Genomic DNA, 21516 nt, shown 5'->3' with positions numbered 1-21516 from the left:
TAGGGAGACACTGGAAGATGGACCGTGGGCCTGTCTGGTCCCTGCAGGCTGAGGTCTGACCCAGCTCTTGATAAACAAGGAATAAAAAGGGGGACACAGGAGCAAATTGCACAAAGACAGCTACCAAAACAGAATGCCTTAGAGAGGGGAAGAAAAGGGCAAAATACTGGAACGAAGCTGATGGCAGCCTCAGCCTGGGCCGTCACTGAGCAGAAACTCAATTTGTTTGGTTTTCGCTGGGAGACGTGGCACAGTTTTTGACAGATGTGCTGTGCATCCTGTCATTAGCGCTGAGAGAGACGTCTCGATGTGATTGGGAAAATTACAATTTTAATATCCTCTTTCCTCCTCCGAGCATTGTGTGTATTTTCCACTGCACTAACCCTTGGTTGCTCACGGTGAGAGGGGGAAGAACCACAGGGCTTCCCCCCCACCCCCCGCCTCTGCTTTACGTGCGAGCTACTTTGCAGGCTGGACTTGTGTGTGCACGTGGGTGTGTGTTTATTAAATTTGTGCAAGGAAGAAGGGAAAGCAGCAAATAAATGAAGAAGGGGCCTGAGAAAGGCCAGAGACGTCTCTCTGGAACATAGGAATTAGAATATTGATGGGCACTGGGAATTACCATCAAAATCTCCTTATTAGATAGTGTGACCTAATAAGGGACTTATTAGTGTCCAAGTGACAGGTGTCCCCTTATATTTGCATTTCTTTTTTCTTTTTTTTTTTTTGGAGAGGTTTTTGCTATAGGGCGTGTGTGCTCGCCAGACAGACCGAGAGAGAGAGACAGAGAGATTGAAAGTGAGAAATCACCCCCCAGGGGGGATGGCCATGCCGCAATCCCTTCTCCTCCATTCTCCTCTTGGGATCTTGGGCACGCACGCACACACACATGCCCGGCGTGAGTTTTAAGCCACCGGGTCCAGGACGCGAACCGCGGTCGACTACGTGGGAGTCCAGCGACATAGCCATTACGCTAACTGCTGGTCTCTTTTTTGCTTTTTGGAGGGAGATTTTTGCTATAGGGCATGTGCATTCACCAGAGAGACAAGGAGAAATAGAAAGTGAGAAATCACCCCCTGGGGGATGGCCGCACTGCAATCCCTTCTCCTCCATCTTTATTTATTTTATTTTAATTTGACCAGATAGGGACAGAGTGAGAGAGAGAGAAAGATGGAAAGTGAGTTTCAAGCCTCTGGGTCCGGGACTTGAATCATGGTCGGCCATGTGTGCGTCTAGGGTCTTAACCATTATGCCATCTGCTGGCCCCTGCATTCCATTTTAGAAAAAGTTTATTTATTTATTTTTCCATGAGAGAGAGCAATAGGAACCCCTAAAAGGGTCTTCACGCTGTAATCCAACCCTCCCCCATCCCTGCTGGGCTAGTGGCCTAGGTAGGGAGGTCCTAGGACATGAACCCAGAACCTTTTCCATGTGGGTTCATTGTGTTACCATTGTACCACCACCTGGCCCCCAGGTTTGTATCTTTAGTTTTTGTTCTGAGAGATTTTTGCTATAGGGCTCATGTACTTGCTGAAGAGAGAGAGAGAGAAACAAAAAGCAAGAAATCACCTCTCAGAGGGATAGCCACACTGCAATCCCTTCTCCTCCATTCTGCTCTTGGGATTTTGGGCATGCACACACATGTGCCTGGTGTGAGTCTCAAGTCACCCGGTCCGGGACTCAAACCATAGTTGGCCAGCGTCTTAACCACCCTGGCACCTGCTGGTCCTTGTATCCTTTCTGTTTTGAAATCCGTGAGCAGACGTTAGTGTTCTGTCCACTTTACTGATAAGGAAGCTGTTGCTTGGTTTGGTTACCACATGGAGGTGATGGAGGGAGGCTTCAACCCCTGGTACGTAGCACCCAGACCTGTGCATTTGTCTGTGTTGCTACGCTACTACAAACCAGCAGGACACACGCAGAAGGGGTTTACAGTGTTTCCTGCTTAGGAGTCTCCTTTGTGTAACTCACTCCATCTTTGAAAACTGCTCTTCCTCTGCTCTGTGTCGGTATCATCAGAGTGGAGCTCACCTCCATCTCTAAGGCCTAGGGTGAGCACATGACTAAGGCTTAGCCTATCAGAGCAATCTGACTCCTGGGCAAAATGATTGGTTCATGGATAGCCATGTGATCCAAGCCTGGCCAATTCATTCCTCAGACTCAGCATGGCTGGAAAATTGGAGCACTGTTTTTCTTGGCAGGGATTGCTAAATTGGTAGGCTACTGGGATTTTTTTTTAAAGGTATGCTTACCTTTTCTTAGTTAATTTTTAATTTAGTATTATTATTTAAAATTTGTTATAGGGCACTTGTGTTCACCAAAGACAGACTGTGGGGGGGAGAGAGAGGGGGAGGGAGGAAGAGAGAGAGGGAGAGAGGGAGGGAGGGAGGGAGGGAGAGAGAGAGAGAGAGAGGAGAGAGAGAGAGAGAGAGAGAGAATGAATATGAATGAATTGGGACCAGCAGTTGGCATAATGGCTATGTCGCTGGACTCCCATGTAGTTGACCGCGGTTCAAGTCCCAGACCTGGTGGCTTAAACTCACGCCGGGCACACACACCCTATAGCCAAAACTTCTCAAAGAAAAAAAAAAAAAATCGAGTATCTAAAGAGCTTTGACCATTCTTTTGATCTGTAACATTTGTCTTTTAGGGGTCAGTATGTGGCATAGATAGAGGTTAAGGTGACTAGATTCCACACAGTTGACTGTGTGGTTCGAGTCCCAGACTTGACAACTTGAAAAAAATCCCTGTGTACATATGCATGCCCAAACTCTCCAGAGGAGAATGGAGGAGAAGGGATTACAGTGTGGCCATCTTCCCTGGGGCGTGATTTCTCTTCTCTTTCTCTCTCTGGTGAGTGCATGTGCCTTATATCAAAAGGCAAAACCAAAAGAAAAATATGCTTTTTTTGTAGTGTTTGAGTTAATAACTCACTTTTTTCACATATGGCTAATGAACCTCAGAGCCGTTAAGCAAGACAGATGGTTAAAGAAAATACTAAGTCCAATTTGGTTCGTCCAGTCTCCAGAGAGAGCACCAAACTAAGAATCAAAGTGAGTTCTAATCTCTGCCCTCTGCCACTACTTCGCTGAGTGTGCCTAGCACCTTCCTTTTTTTTGAAAGAGAGACTTTTACTATAGGGTGCATGGGCTCACCTGAGAGACAGAGAGACAGAAAGCAAAAAATCACCCCTCAAGGGGGATGGCCATGCTACAATCCCAACCCCTTCCTCTCCATTCTCCTTTCAGGATCTTGGGCACACACACACACATATGCAACCTGGCATGAGTTTTAAGACACCAGGTCCAGGATTTGAACTACGGTCAATTACATGGGAGTCCAGTGACATAACCATTACACCATCTTCTGGTTTCTGGCCGTTTCCTATCTCACCTCAGTACTCTGATTGCAAGTGACAGAAAGCAACTTGAGTCAACCCATGCACAGAATTTCCCGAAAGGATACGGGGGAGCCTGTTGAATAGAAAAACATGGCTTCTGGAAAAAAACAAGGCCATGGGCACTGGACAGCAGAAACTCAAGAACTCAGCTGAGGACAATAATGAGCTACAAACATACAGGCCTCCACTCAGATAATGGATAGGCTTGTGAGGAAGCCTCACAAGCTTCCTCATTGGCTAAGCTTGGATCTTGAGCCCACCCTTGGGTGGGAAGGCCATGATTGACAGCTCCCTTATACTTATATCCCCCCCAAGAGAAAGCCATCTTCTCTAAAGCAGCATTGAGAAGCTATAATCTCGTCGAGGAGCACGCTGGTGCAGGGTAGGTAATAACGAGGCAGCCCCTCTCCCCTTCCAAGCTTGTTGCAACTTGCTTTCACCCTAGAAATGGGTCTGTCTGAGCCCTTTCAGATCTACTACTCAACGTTTTGATGCAACCAGGATCGAAAAAAAAAAATCTTAAACACACACTCACATTTCGGAAATCAGAATTGTGCATTTGTCTGTGAAACAGGCAAAAGGATCCAATATGATTTTCCTCAACCACCTTGCTTCTTGGGAGAAAGAGTAGGGAAAAGGAAAGAGACTGCTTCTGGCATTTATGAGCTAGCTGTAGTTAGGTTTGCTGTCACTCAACTCCCGGGAAGCCCATTTTCCTCGTTTATTAAGCGGGGATATCATTGCAGAGTGTTAAGATGGAGGCTGAGAGAAACGTAGCTGCAATGTATGATGTGTGCTTATTTTGTGCTAGACATTGTGCACGGCCCACAGTGCTGTCTTCCAGCACTCGGGAGGTGAGGATATTAACCAATCCTTTTGGTTCTCTTGGCCTCTGGCCATTGGCATGACTCCCTGAGCCATTCTCCAATTCCTGCCCCTTCCACCACCCCTAACAGCCTGGCTGCTCTGATGAAACTGAAGCCTGCAGGTGCATTGGTTTCTCTTCTTTTTCCTTTTCCTAGAACCTATCTGAACATACGGTGAAGAAATTATGTGTGAGTTCAAGGGTGGAGATGCAAGTTCAAACTTAGGGAGTGAGGAAGGTTTTGGAACCTCTGAGATAACCTGCGGGGAGGGGAGATCTTCCATTCTCTCATCCACTTTCCTTTTCAAAAATGCTGAGAAGTAGGCTGCAGTTGAAGTGCTTGATCCCAGCCAGCTGTGGGTCACTCCTCTGCCAGAGGAGCCACAGGTGGGGAAGAGCAGGAGCTGTTTCTTTCAGCTGCAGATGAAGGGGTCATCACCTGGTAAGAAAAGAAATAACCAGACATTGGCTAGTAGAAACTGGTCCAGGAGTTCATAATAATGGAGAAGGAGGCAAGGGAGGTCTTGTTGTTTAAATTGGCAGTTGTCTCTGGGCTCTTTTTAAAGCGTCTGGAGCTCATAACCTTGGCAAGTGTGTGCGTGCGCGTATAGGTGTATAAAAGAAAGTGGAAGAAAACACTAAGAGTGGAAAATGCCAGAGAGGAAGGGGCAGGTGGGTGTGTGTTGACCAGGGAGGTAAGTCTGGCTGCAGCTACCTTCTGTGTGCTGGGGTGTGGAAGAGGAAGAGAAATTCAGGGGGGCCAACATTTGGTGTGGTGGGTAAGGCTCTGGACTCCCACATGGCTGATAGCAGTTCAAGTCCCAGACCCGGTGGCTTGAAACTCAGGCTGGTCATGTGTGTCTAAAATCCCAAGGAGAATGGAGGAGGAGGGATTGCAGTGTGGCCATCCCCTCTGAGGGGTGATTTCTTGCTTTCTGTCTCTCCGGCGAGCATACGTGCCCTATAGCAAAAAAAAACAAAAAACAAAAACCTCCAAAAAACTCTTAAATAACAACAACAAAACAGAAATGGAAATGCTACAGGGAAGGGGGGACCCTTCGTGGTGTGTGCGCACATACATACATTCACATGGGAAATTAGGGGAGAAACAGAAAAACGCCAAAGGAACTAGTGGCAGAGCAAACCTCGTGTGGTGCACATGTGTGCAGACCGACCCAGGGCCAGCCTGGAGCACACGCACCAGAAGGTCTCTGCAGTGTGTCCAGAAATAGTTTCCGGGAACCATGGTGGCGGCGGTGCTGTCCCCACCCTGCTCTCGGGCCAGCAGGGAGATAAAGCCAGTGTGAAGCTTGTCTTGGCTGCCTCTCAGCTGACACCGCTGACAGGCTGCTTTGATCTCGGGTTATCAGGGCCTAACCCTGTGCCCTGGGCCTGCTCTGCCAGCCCCCACCTACCTCTCACCTCTGCCCAAAGGGCATCCTGTAAGGTCACTGCAGGGAGGGGCTGCCCAGTCCTCGTGCCCTGGCGGCCTGGCCTTGGAGCCTGGGCGCTTGATGCAAGAGGGCACCTCTTTCGCCAGAAGTGGTGAACACGGGCCGCTGGGGGAAAGGAGCTTTCGAAGTGGAGCCATGCAAAATGGCGCCTGCCAAACAGTCACGGGGTGTGTGTGGGGGGGAGGAGCAGGTGGTGCAGTGTTTAAGGCACTGGACTCCCATATGGTTGACTGCAGTTCAAGGCCCGGAGGCAGCTTGAAAATCATGCCACAGGTGTGTGCGTGTGTGTGTGCGCGTGCGCGGGTGTGCACATGCGCATGTGCCCGAAATTCTGAGAGGAGAAAGGAGAAGGGATTGCAGCCTGGCCATCCCCCCAGGGGGATCATTTCTCACTTTTCTTCCCACTGTCTCTGTGTGTCTCTTTCTCTCTTGTAAACGTACACGCCCTATGGCAAAAACCTTAAAAAAAATAATAAGGACCAGCAGATGGTATAATGGTTATATCGTTGGACTCCTACATAGTTGACTGCAGTTCGAGTCTCGAACCCAGATGGATTAAAACTCAGGTTGAATGTGTGTGTGTGCCCAAAATCCCCTGAGGGGAATGGAGGAGAAGGGATTGCAGTGTGGCTATACCCCCTGGGGGGTGACTTCTTATATTCTTTCTGTCTCTCTAAGCTAGTGCACATGGCCTATAGCCAAAAAAAAAAAAAAAAAAAAAAAAATTAAAGAATTATTATCATTGTTTTTCAATTGTGACCAGAGAAAGCAAGCAAGCAAGCTGCCAGGTCTGGGACTCGAACTATAGTCAGCCATATGAGAGTCCAGTGCCTTTAACTACCACGCTGCTTGCGGCCCCCACATAAACCTCTTTCTAAAAAAAACAAAAAAACAAAAAAACAACAACTTACTTTCAGGACCAGCAGTTAGTGTAATGGCTATGTCGCTGGACTCCCATGTAGTCGACCATAGTTTGAGTCCTGGACTCGGGGGCTTAGATCTCACGCCAGGCACATGTGCATGCGTGCCCAAGATCCCAAGAGGAGAAGGGATTGCAGGGTGGCCACTCCCCTGGGGGGTGATTTCTCGCTTTCTGTCTCTCTCTCTGTCTTTCTGGTGGGCACATGCACCCTATCGCAAAAAACCCTCTCAAAAAAAACCAAAAAAACAAAAAAAAACAAATAAAAAAAACCCCCAAAAAAACCCTAAGACAAAAAAAACCCTTATTTTCATGGGTCTTCATGCGTTTGTATTCTCACTGTGCCTGGACTTCCACCCCAGATGATGTGTGGGGGAAACTAAAGAAAAGAGGAGTAGGGCCAGCAGATGACGAGGTTAAGGCAGCTGGACCCCACATGGCCGACTGTGTGGAACACTTGTAACCCAGTGGCTTGAAATACACCTGTACGCTTGTGCCTACCCAAAACCTGGGGAGGAGAAGTGGGAAAAGGAGTTGCAGTGTGGCCCAATTCCCATGAGTGGCCATCTCTCACTTCGTCTCTCTGGTGAGTGCGTGCATCCTGTAACACACACACACACATTAAATTTAGAAAAAGTTAAAAACAAACAAAAAAGCCCCAAACACCAGATCGGCAGCCAAAAAAACTCGTGTTCGTGTCTCCAAGCTGCTGCGGAATGGTTGGATGACTTTGGTTAAATCTGACTTCTCTTTGAACTTCAGTTTCTATTTCTCGTCTCATAAAAATGAAAGTGCTTTTATAACTAGGGAAACCCTTCTTCAAAGAAAATCGTGTGCAGAAATCCAGTGTGTAAAGCACACGGAAGGAGAGAGGGACTAGCTGAAGGGGCCGGAGGGCCTGGCACCCTGATGTTCACCTCGGCCTTACGGCGTGTGAGTCTCTAGGGCGGCCATAGCAGAATACCATGGACTGGTATTTGGCACAATAGAAATGAATTGTCTCGTTTCTCTGGCGCCTCAAAATCTGAGACCAAGGTGTTGCCAGGGCCGTGCTCGTCTGCAAACCATAGAGGACGGAGCTTTCTCACCTCCACGGCTTGGCTTCCAGTGGTTGTAGGCAATCTGGCATTGCCTGGCAGGTACCCGTGTCACTCCAGTCCTCCATCTTCACGTGATGTTCTTGTCATGTCTCTCTACATCACCTCCTCCTGTGCGGGTCTGTCTCTGGGTCCAGATCTCCCTTTTTATTTTTCAACTTTATTATTTTTGAAATTTGCTATAGAGCACATGCATTTATGTGAGAGAGAGAGAGGGAGCGCGCGTGAGCACGCACACACCATCTCTTAGCAGGGTGGCTACACCACAATCTCTTCTCTGTTCTTCTCTTGGGATTTGGGGCACACGTGCTCATGTGCTGGTGTGTTTTCCAAGCTGCCGGGTTTGGGCCTTGAACTCCACATTTGGCCATGTGGGATCCAGCACCTTAAGTACCATGCCCGGCTGGCTGAACTTTAAATTCTCCTTCTTATAAGGATAGCAGTCATGTTGGATTGGGACCCACTAACGTAATTCCCTCTGTAGAGACCCAATTTCCAATCAGGTTACATTCTTTTTTTTTTTTTTTTTTTTTAGGGTTTTTTTTTTTGGGGGGCGGGGTGCGCTCATCTGACAGACAGAGACAGAGACAGAAAGCGAGAAATCAGCCCCCCCCGCCCCAGGGGAGATGGCCACTCCGCAATCCCTTCTTCATTTTCCTCTCGGGATCTTGGGCACGCATGCACACGTGCCCGGCGTGAGTTTTAAGTCACTGAGTCCGGGACGCGAACCCTGGTCGACTACATGGGAGTCCAGCAACATAGCCATTACGCTAACTGCTGGTCCCCCAATCAGGTTGCATTCTGAGGTACTGGGGGGTGAGGACTTCAGTGTGTCTTTTTCAGGGTTTAGGATTAAACACATCACACCCACTCTGTCTAACGTCCTGATTTAGACTTTGCAAACAGAATAAAAGGATGGTAGTTTTACATGCCAAGTTTTGGGGCGATTCGTTACACAGCAATTGTAACAGCAACAGGTGGTTAAATAGAAAACATAGGTATGTGCACCAGACTTACATGGGTTCAAGCCCAGCTCCTCCCCTGATGTCCAAATCTGCTGTATTCTCTGAGCTTGGTTTCCTCATTAGAAAAATAAGGTTTGATTGACAGGACATCTTTTTTTAAATTTTTTAAATTACTTTATTTAACTTTATTTTAATTGGGAGAGAGAGCGCAAGAAAGTGAGCCTCCAGGTCCAGGACTTGAACTGCAGTTGGCCATGTGGAAATCCAGCGCCCTTAACCACCACACCACCTGCCAGCCCCTGGCATTAACATAGGTCCCTAATAAAGGCCTTTCTTCTCTATTCTCTCTTCCTGAAGTACTCCCTACCGCAACAGTCCTGAGATTTGGGGGAGTAAGTGTAAGTTTCTGAATACTGTGGGAAGCCCTCGGGTCCTAGGAACCAGACTCTTATTTTACGCCTGCTTGGATGAGGGAATGCACTTCTCTGGCAAGTTCTACGTTTGGAACCCGATTCCCAATGAGACTTTCGGGACCATTTAATCTAAGCTAGCCTTGGTTTCTCATTACCGAGGGGAAACCAGGCACATGCGAGGTCCTTGCAGAACGGCTCCGACATCGAGTGGGGAGCTGGTGGAAGTAAATCAAAACCATGCCCGCTCCCTCTCCCCCTAGCGCACGTCTGTAATCTCATTAGGGAGGGGTTGCCGGCAAAGCGAGTCCGGGCCTTGACTGAACCCAGGGTGCTTATGGGAGACCCTAGTCTGTTAGGCCAGCTGGAGGGGGGTCCTGTTGGCCTCTTTTCTCTCTGCTGTGGTCTGATTGTGCATGTCTTCTACCCACCCTGCGAGTTCATACGTAGAAACATAATTCCCGATGTGATTGCATTAAGAGGTGGGGCCTTTGGGAGGTGATAATGTCATGGGGGTGGAGTCCTCATGAACCAGGATTAGTGCCCTAATTAAAAAAAAAAATAAGGCCTAGGTGGCCGGTAGGTGGTGTGGAGGTTAAGGCACTGGATCCCACATGGCTGACTGTACCATTTGCGTCCTGGACCCAGTGGCTTGAAAATCACACTGAACAAGTGGTGTGTATGTGCCCACAATCCTGAGAGGAAACTGAGGAGAAGGGATTGCAGTGTGGCCATCCACTCTAGGGGGTGCTTTTTCACTTTCCCTTTCTCTGTGTCTGGTGAGAACATGTGCTCCATGGCAAAACAAACCCAGGGGAGCACGTTTGCCCCTTCTGTCATGAGAGGGCACAGGGAAAGGTCAACGGTTCGAAACCCAGACAGGGCCCTCACCACACCCAGCCGAGCTTGCATGTGATCTGGGGCTTTCCAACCTCCCAAACTGTGAGACATGCGTGTCTGTGGTTGGTAAGCTACGCAGGAGAGAGTGTGTTGCTGTAGAATGAACTGGGATCCCTCCACTCTGCATGCCAAGTGAGTCTTCAACATGGGGCTGGCATAGGGCATTTAGTATTAGGTCATCAGAGGTCCACAGATGCATTTTCTTTTGCTTTTTTTTTTTTCTTTTGCTTTTTTTTTTAAATTCTTTTTTTTTTTTTTTTGAGACATTTTTGCTATAGGGCATGTGCGCTCGCCAGAAAGACAAGAGGCGAGAAATCGCCTCCTATGGGGGATGGTCACACTGCAATCCCTTCTCCATTCTCTTCTCAGGATCTTGGGCACACACATGCGCACCCACGTGAGTTTAAGTCACCGAGTCCGGGACTCGAACTGTGGTCAACTACATGGGAGTCCAGCGACATAGCCATTATGCCAACTGCTGGTGCCCCTTTTTAAAAAGTTTTTTTAAAGGGTAGTTCACTAAGTATACCCCCCAGAGGTAGGAGCAGGCTGAGTGCAAGAAGAGTGGCTCAGGGGGCTTGTTCTTACTTTTTAGAATTGTGGTTACAATATACGTAACAAAAGTTAGCATTTCAGGCACTTTTCAGCATACGGTTCTGTGGCATTAAGTGCGGTTCTGTGGCATTAAGTGCGACCCTGCTGGGTAGCCGTCCTCACTATCCCTCTCTGTTCCCTGACACTCTACAACTCTTGGCATCTTGCCAAAGGAGCTAACAAGTCCCGGTTTCCCCTTCTCTCAGTCCCTGGCGTCCACTGCTCTACTCTCATTCTGAATTGGACCAGTCTAGCCATCTTACAAGTGGGATCATATACTGTTTGTCATCAGGCTGGCAGGTGGCATGGTGGTTAAGGTGCTGGCCTCCCACATGGACAACCATGGTTTAAGTCCTAGACCTGGCATTTCGCTTTGCTTTGCTTTGCTTCTCTTTTCTTTTTCTTTTCCTTTTCCTTCTCTCTGCTGAGCACATGTGTCCTGTAGCAAATTAAAAAAAATTAAATCTAAAAAAAAAAAAAAGTGAGACCATACACTATTTGTCATTAAAAGAAAATCTGGGGACCAGCAGATGGCATGGAGGTTGAGGTACCTGGACCCTACGTGGCCAACTACAGGAGTCCTGGACCCGGCAGTTTGAAAATCATGCTGAGCATGTTGTGCTTACATGCCCAAAATCTCAAGAGGAGACTAGAAGAGAAGAACCGTAGTGTGGCCATTCCTCCTGGGGAGCGTCTCACTTTCCCTCTCTCTCTTTCTCTGTTTCTGACTGACTCCGGTGAGTGCATGTATCCTATAGCAAAAAAAAGAAAGAAAACAAAGTATTGAAAAACAATACAAAATATCTTGCCAAAGAATGTGTGTATTTTCCAGAGAGCCAGAAAGAGAGAGGGAAAGTGAGAGAGCACTCCACCCCGCCATGGGATGTGGTCACACTACAATCCCATTTCCTGCATCTTTCTCTCCTTTTGAAATTTTGGATATGCATGCACATGTACCCACTGTTTTTCAAGTCTCTGGGTCCCGGACTTGAACTGAGGGATTAGCCATGTGGAATCCAGCCGATTTAACCACCTCTCCACTGACTGGCCTGGGGGAGATGGTCTTTCTGAAACACTGAATTTTATAGCCCCTGTTATGATGTCCAAGTGGCTTTCACGACAACTATGAGGTAATTTGACACGTTGAAGGTTGAGGGGCACCATGACTCTACAACTTAGTTTATTCCTCTTTTTAAGAAGTGTTTGTTTATTCATGATAGAGCTGCTCACACCCAGGCGAGCGTGTGAGAGAGAGGAGGATATATGACCACCCTCCAGAGTCTGGTTATGCCCCTATCTCCTCCTTCCAGTTCTTTTTATTTTTTAAAAATTGTGTTTATTCATTCATTTTTAAATTTAACCAGAGAGAGACACACACAGAGAAAGAGAGGGAAAGTGAGAAAGCAAGCCATCAGGTCCAGGACTCGAACCATGGTTGGCCATGTGGGAGTGTCCAGCACCTTAACCACCACACCACCTGTTGGTCCCTCCCCTTCCTCCTGTTCCTAAACCCATTAGACCCCAGGCACTATGTGTGCCTTGTGTCTTAGGTGGACTGGGGCACGGTCAAGCCATGGTCACCATGTGGGATCAGACTTCCTCCTCCTCTTCTTTTTTTTTTTTTTTTCAATATTTATTTATTTTATTATTATTTAAAAATTTGCTACAGGGCCTGAGTGCTCTCAAGAGAGAAACTGAGGGAACCAGCAGTTAGCGTAATGGCTATGTTGCTGGACTCCCACGTAGTCGACCGCAGTTCACGTCTCGGACCCGGTGGCTTAAATCTCACGCTGGGTGCATGTGCGTGCGTGCCCAAGATCCTGAGAGGAGAATGGTGGAGAAGGGATTGCGGTGTGGCCATCCCCCCTGGGGGGTGATTTCTCGCTTTCTGTCTCTATGTCTCTCTCTGTCTGTCTGGCGAGCGCACGCGCCCTATAGTGAAAATCTATCCAAAAAAAAATGGTAGTCCTGGGACCAGCAGTAGTCATAATGGCAATGTCACTGGACTCCCACATAGTTGATCATGGTTCAAGTCCTGGACCTGGCAGCTTAAACTCACACTAGGCGCGTGTGCATGCACCCCCAAGATCCCAAAAGGAGAACGGAGGAGAAGGGGTTGTGGCGTGGCCATCCCCCCTCGGGGGTGATTTCTCGCTCTCTCTCTGGTGAGTGTAGCAAAAATTTCACCAAAAAAAAAAAAAATTGGGGAGCAGAAAAAAAATCCTATCCCTATTCCTGGAAGAGTTTCAGCTTTTCTCGCGCTTGAAAATGGACGCGCAGGAGGTGCGTGGTCCTGAATCTCATGTGGATCACCGTGGAGACAACCTGCTTTCTTGCTAAATCACCCGGCTGTTAGGCTAGGAAAGAATGTGGGCCCAGGACAGAACAGCCTGGCCTGGGCAGGCATGACGTCATCAACACCCCATTTTCCTCTGTGTGTTTACAGCTTTCCTCTCAAGGACTCGGGTGGCGGGACACGCCTCAGCTGTGTGGATTTCAGTGTGCAGAGAGCTGGATTCCTTCGGTTTCACTCTGGGTTAGGGGAGCCAGAGAGCGGGCTGAGGGCTCGTTCTGTTCTTGCTCATTAAGACAAAGCCATCAGATGGCCCAAGTCCAGTGAGAAAAGCAGCCTGGGGCCTGCCGGTGGTGTGGTGGTTAAGACGGCTGGATCCCATGTGGCCAACTGCACAGTTCGAGTCCCAGACCTGGTGGCTTGCAAAACTTGCTAGTGCATGTTTGTTGTTTGCCCCAAATCCCAGAGGAGAATGGAAGCGAGGAGAAGGGATTGCAGCGTGGCCGTCTCTTTTCCTCCCTCTGTATCTCTCCAGTGAGCTCATGTGCCCTCTAGCAAAAATTAAAGAAAAGGGTCTCCTGATGGTCCTCGATGATACCTTTATTGCATATCTACCACACGCCTGCGTTATTCTAAACACAGGCGCCACCAGTGATGGAGAGAAATGTCCTGCCTTGATGGATTCTTTTTTAAAAATAATTATTTTATTTAACTTTATTTGTTTTTAATTTGACCAGAGAGGGATAGAGGGAGTGAGAGAGAAAGAGTGAGAAAACAAGCCACCAGGTCCAGGACTTGAACCATAGTTGAGCATGTGGGAGTCCAGCTCCTTTAACCACCATACCATCTGCTGGACCCTCCCCCCTTTTTTCCCCTTTTTTTTTTAATTAAAGAAAAAAGTTTATTTCTTCTATGAGACAGAGACAGAGAGAGACAGAGAGACAGAGACAGAGAGCACCCTCCACAGGGTCCTGGTGCAACGATCTGACCCCAGCTTCAGTGAGTCCCAGATGATGGGCACAGCAAGCTCAGAGTACTTCGGGAAGTCTTCAAGGTGAACATGAACCTTCCCACAGGGGATTGTCCTGCAGGGTCTCATTTTACTGCTACACCACTGCCTGGCACCTGGACACACTCTTTTTTTTTTTTTTTTTTAAAAGGTTTTTGCCATAGGACATGAACGTTCACCAGAGAGGAGAGAGACACCGAGAGGGAAAGTGAGAAATCACCCCTGAGGGAGCATGGCCACGCTGTAATCCCTTCTTTATTTTCCTTTTGGGATCTTGGGCGTGCACGAACATGCACCCAGCGTGATTTTCAAGCCACCGAATTCGGGACTTGAACTGCCGTTGGCTGTGCAGGAATCCAGCTGCCTTAACCACCACACCACCCGCTGGCTCTGGAGTCCCTCCTTGTGAGGGATAGTGATCGTAGCAGAAAGACCAAGAGCTATAGGAGGGATCAGATGAGGGTAAGGCTCTGGGGAAAATGGTGGAAGATGACAGGGAGAGAAGGATGCTTCTGGTTGGGATCTGACGTGGGAACCCTCTGGTAAGAGCAATGGCCACCCCACAAGCACATCTGCTTCCTAACCCCAGGACCTGTGATTGTGTTCCCGTGGGTGGCCAAATCTCCCAGTAGGATATGGTCATACTCCTATGCCTTCTCCATTTCTCCATCCTTGTCTGTACCTGGGGCACGTACATACATGTGGCCAGTGTGTTTTTTCAAGCCTCAGGCTGGGATTCGAACTTCAGTTGGCTATGTGACATCCAACCACCTAACTACTAGGCTACAGGGCTGACCCTTGGCTCTGTCACTTATAAGTGGTATGGCCTTGGGTAAATCACCTCCCCTCTCCAAGTCCTTGCTTTCTGATCTGTGTGTAAGGACTGACCTAGTCCCTGGTGACTTGGTTGTGAGTTAATCCGTGTAACATTTTTAGTCCAGCCTGAGGTATGTTTTATTTCATTAATCAATAGTTAAGAAATATGTGGGGCCAACAGGTGGCATAATGGTTAAGACTCTGGACTCCCATGTGGCTGATTGCCATTTGAGTCCTAGATTCATGCACCCGTGACTTGAATCTCATGCCGGGTGCATGTGTACCCAAAATCCCGAGAGGAGAATGGATTGTGGCATGGCCCTCCCCCTGGTGGGTGATTTCTCACTTTCTGTCTCATTGTCCTCTGTCTCTCCAGTGAGAACACCTGCCTATAGCAAAAATCTCTCTAAAAAATAATATGATAATATAAAAATGTATTGCAAGTATTCTCTCTCAATCTGTCTCTGAACACATTGTTTCTGGCTGCCAAGAAGGTGATGTTATTTATTTATTTATTTTTGGAGAGGTTTTTGCTATAGGGCGTGTGCTCTCGCCAAACAGACAGACAAAGAGAGACTGAAAGTGAGAAATCACCCCCCCAGGGAGAATGGCCACACCACAATCCCTTCTCCTCCATTCTCCTCTCAGGATCTTGGGCACGTGTGCACACACGCCTGGCGTGAATTTTAAGCCACCGGGTCCGGGACGTGAACCGCGGTCACCTACATGGGAGTCCAGCGACATAGCCATTACGCTAACTGCTAGTCCCTTGAAGAAGGTGATGTTATTTGTGGCACATTCTAGGTGTTCAGTTCATTTTAGGTATGGCGATGAAGAGGGTGGTGATGTTGGGCCAGCAGGTGGTATGGTGGTTAAGGGTGTTGGACTCCCACATGGCTGACTGTGGTTCAAGTCCCGGACCTGGCAGCTTGCTTTCTCACTTTCCCTCTCTCTCTTTTCTCCCTCTCGCTTGTCTTTTTCTGGTCAAATTAAAATAAATAAAGTTAAATAAAAATCCTTTTTTTCTTTTAAAAAAAGAGTGGTGACGTTAATGTAAAAGTTCACCAACTAGAGAAGTGTGGGAGGCATTTTGGGTTCAAGGAGCAGCACAGGAGAAGGCTAGGAGTGTGACAGGGCATTATGCACTTTGATTCATCTCTGTTACTTAACCTGGGGTCCCCTACAGCCCTTGCTTCCTACCCCCTCATGTGGTGGTGGTTGCCATCTGAAGTTGTCATGTACCTTCTCTAGGGTGTCTTGTCAATCGTGTGATTACAAGGCCCACTCCTGGCTGCCCGTCCTGCTTGGGTGAGAATGGCTCACCTATGTGTGCGTGCACACACATGTACCCAGTGTGAGTTTCAAGCTGCCGGGTCCTGGACTCGAACTGTGGCCAGCCAGTGGGAATCCAGTGCCTTAACCACTATGCCACCTGCTGGCCCCTCATGTTTATTGATTAACTATAAAGGAGGGGAGGTTCTTAGAAGCAGGAAGGGAGCCCTGCTGGGCAGGCTCGGAGTTCAGGGCACATGGTTACCTGCCCCATGGCGAGCTCTGCTAAGCCCAAGGCAAGTTGTAACTGAGGCCCAGCTCCCGTGGAGGGCAGTTTGGTCCCTGGCAAAGGCCTGTCAACTGTATGCAAATGTATTTGCCTGAATTTATCCTTGGGGCCCTTCACAGCATTCAGGTTTCATTAGGCAAATGCTGTGCATTGATACTCATTTTCTTTACAGGGTATGGAAATGCCCATATTGAAACATATCCATGGCGTGAGCAGGTGAGGCAGGCCCAGTTTGCTTTGTCTTGGGCCTTTGTGATAAAAGTGAAGAACTGAAATGAATCTGTAAGTGGGAGCCTGAGAGGTTGACTGCATTTGGAGAAGGGTAGCTTCACGGGGGGTTCTAGCCTGTTTTCTGCAAGTGTAGTCCTCAAACGACAGCATTGACCACCCAGGTGCTTGTTAGAAATGCAGAGCTTTTGGGACCAGCAGATGGCATCATGGTTACGTTCCTAGACTCCCATGTAGTTGACTGTGGTTCAAGTCCTAGACTTGGCGGCTTAAAACTCAGGTTGGGAACACATGTGTGTGTGTGCCCAAAATCCTGAGAGGAGAATGGAGCAGAAGGGATTGCGGCATGGCCATCCCTCCTGGGGGGGTGATTTCTCTGTCTCTCTGGTGAGCCAAAGAAAACACTTTAAGAAAAAAAACACCTCACGGAAAAAAAAAAAAAAAAAAAAAAAAAAAGAAATGCAGAACTTTGGGTCCCAACAAAGACCTCCTGAATGTCACTGCTACTGCTCTGAGACCTCCACATTGAGAACCACCTCATTAGGCCGTTGGTGTCAGGGTTAGGGCGAGGTTGAAAATGGGTTGAATCTGGAGAGTCAACTCTAATCAATGTGGTGATATTAATAGCTACTGTGATGGGCCAGCAGGTGGTGTGGTGGTTAAGGTACTAGATTCCCATTTGGCTGACAGTGGTTCAAGTCCTGGACCTGGTAGCTTAAAAATCACAACAAGCAAATAGATACATAAATAAAATACATTGGGTTGTTGGAAAAGTCATGATGTGTTTTTCTGATGACCCAGTAGCTACCGGGATGGCTGTGTTGAGTAGGGTTCTGAGGCCTCCTGAGTATTAGTGAGAAAAAGAGCTGTGCTCGTTTAGCCATGTCTGCCACAGGCTATGCTGAGTACTGCTTTCTGCTTCCCTTATTTATTTATTTATTTTTTTCTGAGGACACGTTCCACATTTTATTTACATTTAAGACTAACGTTAATCTCAAAATCACATATCCACACACCTGTTTCCTTTTTGTTGACTTCACTTCAACTTAAATGCGTGGTTGGTTAAAACAAAACTGTAAACAAATATTTACCATGTCTGTTACATGTACCACAAAGGAACAGATTTTTTTCTTTTCTTTTTTTTTCTTTTGAGAGGTTTTTGCTATATAGCGCATGTGTTCACCAGAGAGACAGCGAGAAATCACCCCCCACCGTGGGGATGACCACGCCACAGTCCCTTCTCTTCCATTCTCCTCTCGGGATCTTGGGCACGCACGTACATGCGCCCAGCGTGAGTTTAAGCCACCGGGTCTGGGACTCGAACCGCAGTTGACTACATGGGAGTCCAGCGACATAGCCATTACTCTAACTGCTGGTCCCCACAGGAACAGATTTTAACAGAAATTCATCGATACATGCCCCCCAACATTTTTTTTAATTATAAATACAGGTATCAAAGCAATCCTGAACATATTTTTGATACTACTAGTAGTCAGCACCCACACCGCTTCAAAAATTAACATGATTTGTGACAGTATTCATTGTACCTGCCACCTTAAACAATTTTGACTGCAGCTCTTTCACTCAGCCAGATGGATAAAGCATCCCATTTCTGTTTTCCCTTCTTGAGATATTTTTACTTTTCAGAAACACACATGCTGGGACCAGCAGTTAGAGTAATGGCTATGTCTCTGGACTCCCACGTAGTTGACCGTGGTTCGAATCCCGGACCCAGTGGCTTAAACTCACGCCGGGTGCGTGTGCATGCGTGGCCGAGATCCTGAGAGGACAGTGGAGGAGAAGGGATTGTGGCATGGCCATCCCCCCTGGGGGGTGATTTCTTGCTTTCTCTCTCTCTCTGTCTGGCGAGGGCACATGCCCTATAGCAAAAACCTCTAAAACACACACACACACGCACACACGCTTACACCACTGCCATCTGACAATTCTTGCCATGCTTTCATCTTGAAAACTAGAATTCTATTTCAAGAACTCCAGGCTTACGTTTGAACGACAGTGTCTTAACAAGGGAAAAAGAAATTGTGCTGCATTTTCCCCTCTTGCTACCTGAAAACATAACGGGTGTACATGTATTAAATATATTCTTACAAATGTCCGGTCATGTTTATCAGCTGGAATTGTTTTCCTTAATCTGTGGGTATTCGCATTGTGATATTTAATCAAGACATTTATATGAGTAGAAGGTTGATTTAAGACAAATTTGAGAGCCCTAAAAAGAATTGTTGTGTGTTTGTCCTTCTGGTGGCTGTGGAAGCTTCGTATTTTCTTTGGGACATCATTAGATGTTGTAGTTCTTGAAGGACAACTTTTTTTTTTTTTTTTAAGAGGTTTTTTTTCTATAGGGCGTGTGTGCTCGCCAGACAGAGACAGAGAGACAGAAAGCGAGAAATCACCCCCCAGTGGGGATGGCCACACCATAATCCCTTCTCCTCCATTCTTCTCTCGGGATCTTGGGCATGCATGCACACGTGCCCAGCATGAGTTTAAGCCACTGGATCCGGGACTTGAACCGTGGTCGACTACATGGGAGTCCAGCGACACAGCCACTACGGTAACTGCTGGTCCCTTGAAGGACAACTTTAATGCCATAAGGGTTTTGGTATTTTGCTAACACTCGTATGTTCTGTGCATCCACCATCCCACTGGAATTATTTGTTCCATTCATGTTAATTTTTGTTACAAATCGAACTGATGGAGGAGCTTCTGGGCATGTAGGTCCTCGTTCTACTTTCAGGCTATACTGTTTTCATAATTTGTCCTTGGTGGCCTGGTAATCAGGCCTGTCCACCTTGTAAGTGTCACATCTTCATCATCTTCAAGGCCTCAGCTAACCGTACCACCGCCTACTCCTTTTTTGTCCTTCTTCAAGTTCTTCCAACAAGCAAAAATTACGAGGAACTTTAACTCCTTTAACCACCATCTTCTCCTGGAGCCTGACAAGTGAGAAATCACCTTCCGGGGGGAATGGCTGCACCCAGTGTGAGTTTTAAGGCACCGGGTCCAGGACTCGAACCGCATTTGACTACATAGGAGTCCAGCAACATAGCCATTATGCCAACTGCTGGTCCCTCTGATTCCTTTATGAAAACAAAAACAAAAACAACAAAAAAATTGAGCCAGGAATTAGATGGAGTTCCATTTCCTAAGGACCTTGGGAGTTAGGGTCTCAGTGTGTGATAGGACATTTTAGCTATTATGGTTGTATGTTGGGCCAGCCAGGTGGTGTGGTGGTTAAGGCGACTGGCTCCCCCCTGGCCAACCATGAGGTTCACATCAGGACCTGGTGCCTGGAAGAACATGCCAAGCACGTGTGCATGTGTCTCCAAAATCCCAAGAGGAGAATGGAGGAGAAGGGATTGCAGCGTGGTCATCCCCCCAGGGGGTGATTTCTCCCTTTTTTTAAAAAAAAAAAAAAAAAAGTGTCAAGTCCCTGAATATCCAAGAAAGTATATGTAGAAGATCCAAGTTGGAAAAGTTCCAAGAGATCACGTTTAGTGTAACCACCTCATTTTACAGAGACCAGTTCAAAGAAGGGATAGGATCCGCCCAAACACACAGGGCTCGGCTCATTTGTTTAGATTCACTCAGGCTCTTAGATTCCCTAAACAGACTACCCAGGCCCTCAGACGCTCAGGCCAAGTGAGGGAGACCATCAGGCTGAAGCTATAAAGGGAGCTTTAAAAAAAAAATTATTTCCTTTATTTTATTTATCATTATAGTTATTTTCAATTTGACCAGCAAGACAGAGAGAGAGCGAGCGAGCGCGCGCGCACACAAGCATGCGCGAGAGCGAGCGAGGCACCAGATCTGGGACTCAAACCATGGTCAATCATGTGGGCGTCCAGCACCCCTAACCACCATGCCACCTGCTGGCCCCTCAAGGAAGTTTTTTAAACTCCAGTGGTTGGCCAGTCCTTGAATGCCTGAAACAGTCCAGGAGCAGAGAGTTGGGGAGAGGGGGTAAAAAAAAAAAAGGGAGTAGAGACTGCGAAGATGGGTGACGAAGATAAGAAATTCCAATTGCAGGGATCAGCAGCAGATGGAGGAGTGGTTATGAGGCTGGACTCCCACATAGTCGAATGCGGTTCGAGTCCTGGATCGGGCAACTTAAAACTCACCCTGGCCGCGTGTGCTTGCGTGCCCGCCCAAGATCCCAAGAGGAGAACAGAGGAGAAGGGATTGAGGTGTGGCCATCCCCTCTGGCAGGGGGAGGGGGCGATTTCTCATTTTCTGTTTCTCTCTGTCTCTGGTGAGTACAGGCACCTCATAGCAAAAAACTCTTCAAAAAAAAAAAAAGAAATTCCAACTTCAATCCCCTTATTTCCTCTGCTTCCTCAGACCCAGGCTGTGGATAAACTATATGCAAATGTGTTTACTTTACATTTTATTTCAATCGGAGTCACTCAGCTGTCAGGAGCTGTATCAACATGTCAGTCGGGTTGAACAAACAAGCGTTTTGAGAGGGACTATTTCAGATAAACAGACACAATGTAATGTTATGACATCCCAAAACTCCCCAAACATGGATGGGGGGGGAATGGAGAGGGAGGAAAGGGGAAGCGGGGAAAGCCGCAGAAGGCAGATCTGTTTACCCTGGCATAGGCACTGTATGGTCAGCTGAAGACAAAATAGGTTTTTGATTACTTGTGTGGTATCGGGGGTGCAGGGGGGCGCGCGGTTCCCTCCTCGGTGGCGTTAATGCGTTTTGTCAGCTGAAGAGAAAGCCCGCCTAACGGTTACCCTGTACATTGCTCTGTGGTGTCCCTGCTGATGCCGCGGGAGGAAATCAGGCAAGAAAAGAAAAGAAAAACCCACCCGGATTAACTTAATTAGCGATGGGGAGACCAGTTGTTTGGCTAAATCTGACAGCCTGTTTGGAAGCTGCCCTCCTTTCTGCTCTTCGCTGGGGCTTTTTACAAAGGCACAAAGAAATGCCCCTTGTTTGTGGTCAGGGGAGGGGAAATGATGGATCTTAGGTTATTTC

General features: G+C 47.7%; 1 long non-coding RNA gene across 1 annotated transcript in view; it reads left to right on the top strand.

The window, feature by feature from the left end:
* Window positions 1-3741: 3741 nt before the first annotated feature.
* The window catches only part of LOC106735176 (uncharacterized), a 152836-nt gene continuing 135061 nt past the window's right edge, over window positions 3742-21516 (top strand). Inside the window, exon 1 of the long non-coding RNA XR_001370583.1 lies at window positions 3742-3782. This is a non-coding gene — a long non-coding RNA (uncharacterized LOC106735176). The remainder of the gene's footprint in view (window positions 3783-21516) is intronic.

Source organism: Tupaia chinensis, unplaced genomic scaffold (assembly GCF_000334495.1).
Source record: "Tupaia chinensis unplaced genomic scaffold, TupChi_1.0 Scaffold000320_1, whole genome shotgun sequence".
Taxonomy (NCBI): domain Eukaryota; kingdom Metazoa; phylum Chordata; class Mammalia; order Scandentia; family Tupaiidae; genus Tupaia; species Tupaia belangeri.
The sequence above is the reverse complement of the archived record's forward strand: the minus strand, read 5'-3'. Positions and strand labels throughout refer to the sequence as shown.